The sequence below is a fragment of the Octopus bimaculoides genome, chromosome 16, assembly GCF_001194135.2.
Source record: "Octopus bimaculoides isolate UCB-OBI-ISO-001 chromosome 16, ASM119413v2, whole genome shotgun sequence".
Classification (NCBI taxonomy): domain Eukaryota; kingdom Metazoa; phylum Mollusca; class Cephalopoda; order Octopoda; family Octopodidae; genus Octopus; species Octopus bimaculoides.
In genome coordinates, this window is record NC_068996.1 from 26,843,104 (window position 1) to 26,849,846 (window position 6,743).

Consider the following 6,743-nt stretch of genomic DNA (forward strand, 5'->3'; position numbering starts at 1 on the left):
TGTGTGTGTGTGTGTGTGTGTGTGTGTGTGTGTGTGTGTGTGTGTGTGTGTGTGTGTATGTGTGCGTGTGTGTAAATGATCCACAAGCACATGAGACCTGAGTCTTCAACTTGTTCTCTTTGCCAAATGGTTTGCAAGGTAGCACCAGCAGTCCTCAACGCACACATTCATGTCCATAGAACATGATTACCGCTTAGATTTATTTAAAATTTACTTATTTTTACCTCTGCTCTGATGTGGTTCCGCAAGCTCTTACGTACTTGCAATTTATCACCGGGGGCTGGAAAGATTCCTTTCTCATGAGAAATGTCATTGTGACATAATAATTTTTGGTATTTAATACTCTCTTTCTATCTCTCTCTTTCTCTCTCTCTGTCCCCTCTCTCTCTTCACGATTTGCGCGCGCGAGCTGGCGTGTGTGCGTGAGGCCGTGCATGCATGTGTGTGTGGGGGAGAGGGATGTGAAAATGATTATTGTTATTTTATTTACATCATTAATGTAGTGAGCCGGCGAAATTGTTTGTACGTCTGACAAAACGCTAACTGGCATTTTATCCGAGTCTTTACGTTCTAAGTTCAAATTATGCTGAGGTTAACTTTGCCTTTCATCCCTCCGGGAACGATAAAATGAAGTACCAGTCAGGTACGAGGGTCGATGTAATTTGACTTACCTATTCCTCCTAAAATTGTTGGCCTTGTGCCATAATTTGAAAAAAGTATTATTTACATTATGGCAACGAGCTGGCAGAATCGTTGGCTCGTCGGACAAAACGCTTAGCGGCATTTCTTCCGGCTCTTTATGTTCTGAGTACAAAGTCAGCCGAGGTCAACTTTGTCTTTCATCCTTTCGAGATCGATAATATACAGTACCAGTCAAGTACTGCAGTCAATCTAATCCACTACCCAACACCAAAAACCAAAAATAAAAATTAAAAAATTCTGGCCATGTACCAAACATTATTTACATCATTATGGAGAATTGAATAAACTGGCACCCTTCACCGCCAATGTCTTTATGTATTAGCAATGAAATCCTCTTTCAACTTTATCAGTGCTAACCTCGGCCCTTTGATGAGCCAATACACAATCTTGGGCATTAAAAAGATGTTATGATCAGAAACGTGGTACTAATGAATCCCAAAATAATGCAGCCAGTCTTTGGGTAACGTTGACTTTGGTACAAGTCCAAAAAATCAAAAATATTTCAGTCAAACATCGGGGTCGATATACTCGACTGGCACTAATATTATTGACTCTGAAAAGATGAAAAGTGAAGTCCGCACTGGCGGTATTGGAACTCAGAGCATGGAGGCATGCTAGGACTTACCACCAATCAAGCATTTAGTTTTCTGTTCCATCTACCAATGTAGATGTGAGAATAATAATGATAATAATCCTTTCAACACTTGGCACAAGGCCTGAAATTTTGGAGGGAGGAGGCTAGTGGATTGCATCTACCCCAATACTTGACCGGTTCTTACGCTATTGACTCCGAAGGTAAAGAGCAAAGTTGACCTCTACGAAATTTGAACTCAAAACGTAAAGTGTCGAAAGCAATTCCGCTTGGCATTATGTCCGACATGCTAAGGATTCTGCTAGCTCTTGCCTTAATAACAATAACAACAACAACAACAATAATAATAATAATAATAATAATAATAATAATAATAATAACAAAAATACCAGGACTTACAAATATATGTAACATACAGAAAATTGCACTACTGGGTACTGCACACATTCTACGCAAAACACTTTCAATACAGTAAACATAAAAGCACCACAGCAAACCACAGCACATACCCAAGGCGCACAGAGCTGCGCTCGGTAGTGAAGTGAAAGCACGTTATAAAAATAAAACTACTGAACAATAATAATAATAATAATAATAATAATAATAATAATAACAACATCGAAAAATACCTTAGGAATGAGAACCCTGGTTCGAAATTTACCCAAGACACCTGAAGAAGGCTGGAGGGTATATCAGCCGAAACGTCGTGTTAACAACAAACAAGATGAGGACAAATATCCGTCGTATGTAAATAATGTAAATAATGTACATAATTCCTCATCTCCTAAATATAGAACTGTACTACAGATTTGCTTGTCAGTTGCTTGACCTTAACCAGTTGAGCATGTCCTTTCGTGGCTGACCATATGTGCATCTCTGATCATGAGCAGAAGTAGTGGGGGGAGCATCATAGCCATGCGTTGAGAGAAATTCTTTGGGATTTGGATAATTCACCTTTGGAAACGTGTGTCTTTCATTCAATATCCTTAAATAACCCTTATTCAAGGACCATTTGAAGAAAATTCTAACTGGGCCCCACCTACAAGGTCATGCGCTGTTTATCTTGATATGAGCTCACCATGTCGTGCACATATGGTTGTGATGCATGTGCCTGGTGTACCCTTATCCGACGGGTAGTCATGATGGGTATACTGGGCTTCGTATATTTTACCCCAGTGTCACTTTGACGGCATGCGCTGCTCTCTCACTCAGTATTAATAATAGTAATGATAATATAAAAATACTAACAGCAACAATAACAACAACAACAACAACAACAACAACAACAACAACAACAACAACAACAACAACAACAACAACAATAATAATAATAATAATAATAATAATAATAATAATAATGATGATAATACTTTCTTTGATTGACCAGAAGTAACCAATGCGTTGAGGACATTACATAGAGGAAATACATAGGGAAACAATATTGTTTTACTTCCATGTTGTCAAACATCAAAGAGGCTTTCCCTGTATTCTTAGTGTGTGGAAATATGTGTGTTTCTATATCCAAGAAAGAGAATATGGAAGCGTGTGCCTGGTATTTCAGACGGGGAACGAAGTGGGAGAATCGGCGCAACTCGTGCACAATATGTCTGTCCATAGGGTGATGTCGCAATACATAGGAAAAAAGGAATGTAATAGTTGCGTTAGTAGTGTAAATGGGTTTTGGCTGGTTACCAAATCTGTGACAGCAGTACGGACAGATGGTGGGCGTAAAGGCGGCTCTCAACAGCATTGCGGTCAAAGCTGATCTAGGACTATACAACAACAACCATAGAACAGATGGATTTTCGATGCCCTGGAGTTACACACCAACAACTGACATATGACAGCTAGATTAGAGTTGACCCAGGGCTATACAGTAATTACTTGTCTGTCATAGGACACCTTGCGCAGTGTTGTATAGAGATACCCAAGAAATATGTGTATACTATAGAACTGCTTGATCACACCTGATTTACTGATACATAAGAATAACTATCATATGACTGTTGGACTGGGGTTATGGTACACCTGTATCCCGAAGGATTGCTGGATTGTGGTTTACCTGGTGCTATGCAATATGAACATTTAATTGCTGATGACCACCGAATACACAAAACTTTCCCGGAAATATATCCAATTAGGCGAGCGGAAAAGTGGTCAACCACACTGAGGATGCTGCACAAAAGGCCCGGCCAGTTATTATGCGTGTGATTGTAAAAAACACTTGGGGCTTTCTACAAAGAAAAAAAAACGAAAATAAGAAAGAAAAGTAGGCAAGAGAAGCACCATAAACAGCAGAGCCGAGAACTGAAGGCCATGTTGCAGCTGCTATTGCTGCTGTTTCGGAGCACCACGAGTAAACAATTCCAAGGTTAACAAGAGCAGAACCAAAAGACAAATGAAATCTCCTCATTCGTCTGTTCCACCAGAAACAAGAAACATGAGATAAAGCACCGAAGAGAAAAGAGGTTCCTCATCCAGTACAAGGTTAATCAGAGGCTACGAGGTTCCACTTCATAGTTCTGCAGAGATGGGGAGAAGATGGAGAGTGGAAGAAAGTGAGCAATCGTCGGAAAGAGTGAAATAAAAGAAAAAATATAAGGTACAGAACCACCCTCTCAGAGTAACCCAAAGGGACATCATTAACCTATATGAACTACTGGAAAATTCAAACTGGTGCAAAACAACTTTCTGCATTAACTGAGAAGGAAATTGGTTAGGGGCAATTCCAAAATACTCAAGAGAATAGATATTTGTTGAAAACTATATCAATGGTCGATTGACAATTTAGGAAGCCCTATACAGATGTGAAAAACTTCACCGTTTGGATAAAACTTAAAATTTTCGCGGTTAAGTGTTGGAGGACACAGCTTGCAGAAAGTGATTGGTGTAGAATGTTGGGGTTGCGAAGAGACCTAACCTTATGCTGGGAACAGCTTTTTATTCCTGTGTACTAAATACAGACGAAAAGTTGAAAGTCTCTCATGAAAAGCCTTCCACTTTGATGTAGCTGAACGTCACGATAATTCGTAGCAACAAAACCTGACTGATTTGATGATGGAACCTACAAGACGGCAGAGCAAAGTTTACACTTGTAATAGAGGAGGAAATAAGGAAACGAATACCGGGTACTCTTACAAGGAGGTTATTGTTGAAGACGAACCTAATCTTTGCGAGGCTGTTTTTGTGCGCTACATCTGTTTTGCATTGCTGTGGTGTTTGTTTTGTTGTTCCTAGTGTACTTAAGAGCTTCGTCTGTTTGTACAGAGTATGTGAAAATAGTGTTGTGTTATTTTGTTGTGTGGTGTCTGTGTTTTGTATGTGTTGTGCGTTTGGTGGTATTTGGTATTGTTTGTTATAGTATTTAAGTGGTGACCGATTAGAGTTTATAATATGACGGGTGTGACACTGGGTGGTAATTGCGTAAAATCTGAATTATGTAAGTTGTTAGTGATGTAGAGGAAGAGATATGGTATCGAGTATCAATTACGTAAGAGTACACCTTGTACAGTTTTATTCGGTGACGAATGTAGTGAAAATGTACTGTGTGGGTTGTGCTGTATTACTGGATGCTTTTAGTATTATATGTTATGAGGATTGTGTCATGTACTTTGGTGTTGTATGGTAGTAGTGTTGGGTATAAACTGTGTGGGTTGCTTATGTGTTATAATGCTGGGTGTTGTCCTTATGGAATATGTATTATTTGGATTATTTTATGTGTTACAGTGTCAGGTAGTGATCAGGTAAAATATGTCTCGTATAAGTTGTATTATGTATTATATTGTTAGGTGCTGGGTGGGTAGAATTTGTGCAGCTTGAGTTGTGTTAACGTATTATAGTGATGAATAGGTCTAGTAAGTGTTGTATGGTGACTTTTTGTCGTGTTTTATAGCAATTATGAAGAGTGTGAGTTGTGAGATGTGAGAGTTGTGTTACGTGTTATAAAGTTGGGCTGTAAGTGGGTTGAATGTGTGTTTCATACAATGCCTTCAGGGTCGGATTAAGGTCAACTGACACTTTCAATACAGCCCATCATCAATGGCACCCTCTTGACCCTTCGTTCACTGTTAAGACATTAAGACGTTGCAGGTGCGGAACGTGAAACAATAGATTTAAAAATTCAGTTCTCTTCCAGTTCAGACCACAAAGCTTCATAAAACAGAACCTGTTTTCTTCCTAGTTTTCTCTTTTGTGTTTTTTTTTCTTTTTACGATTATCAAATCACTGTAAGTTATATTGACCAATTATTTATAAGTAGTGGAACAGGAAAAATGCAAATTTCCAATATATTTTTGTATGGCACTGATTCAGGTGTTGTATGGTAAAATGGGATATAAAAGCAAAAAAGGGGTTTGTGGTGTCCATGACACTTGGTACCCTAAGCACTTGTTTATCTTGAACCAGGACCGACTGGATTTATATCGTTATTTTAGAATTATTGTATTAACACAATTATTGAATACAGTAGGAATGCATACGCACATACCATATGGTATAATAAATAGGGAGAATTCACAAAAAAAAAAACAACAGACGAAGACAGGTGGTGTAGAAAAACACTCGGGAAGTGAAAAAGTCTTTAACGTTTCGAGCGTATGTGTGTGTGTGTGTGTGTGTGTACATATGAATGTATATGTGTGTGTATATATATGTATATACACACACACACACACACACACATATATATATATATATATATATATATATATATATATATATATATATATATATATATACATATATATATATATATATATATATATATATATATATATATATATATATATATATATATATATATATACATGTATATAAATATACACTCACGTGCGCGAACATATATGCTTGCGCGCGCGCTGTGCAAGCACAATGAATACCTTATAATAATAAGAAAAGAAAAGAAAAGAAAAGAAAAGAAAGAAAGAAAGAAAGAAAGATGGTGAGAGAGGATTTCGTAACTGCCTACCCTGAGGAGCGCAGGGTTACATAATCGGACTGTTACCTAACATTCCGTTGAACCCCTAGTGCGAGATTGATTGGTGAAATCGACCGTAATGGATATATAATATTGTACACTATATATAAATACACAAACACACACACATGTATGTTTATATATACATGTATGTATGCACGTATATGTATATATATATATATATATTCATATATTTACGAATATACATTCATATATTTACGAAGGACTTCTTTCAGTTTTCGTCAACCAAATCCACTCACAAATCTTCAGTCGACCCGAGGCTATACTAGTGTACACTTGCCTAAGGTGTCACGCTGTGGGGCTGAACCCGGAACTATGTGGTTGGGAATCGAGCTTCTTACTACACAGCCACGCCTATATGTGTGTGTATGCATATGTGTGTGTGTATGTGTTATATACATATACATACATACATACATACATACATACATACTTATATATATATATATATAT

At 37.7% G+C, this 6,743-nt stretch overlaps 1 protein-coding gene across 13 annotated transcripts in view; it reads right to left on the minus strand.

Annotated features, from left to right (window-relative positions):
* LOC106868339 (uncharacterized) overlaps positions 1–6,743 on the minus strand; it is a 178,055-nt gene that overhangs the window by 54,182 nt on the left and 117,130 nt on the right. The gene's annotated exons all lie outside the window — the stretch shown is intronic.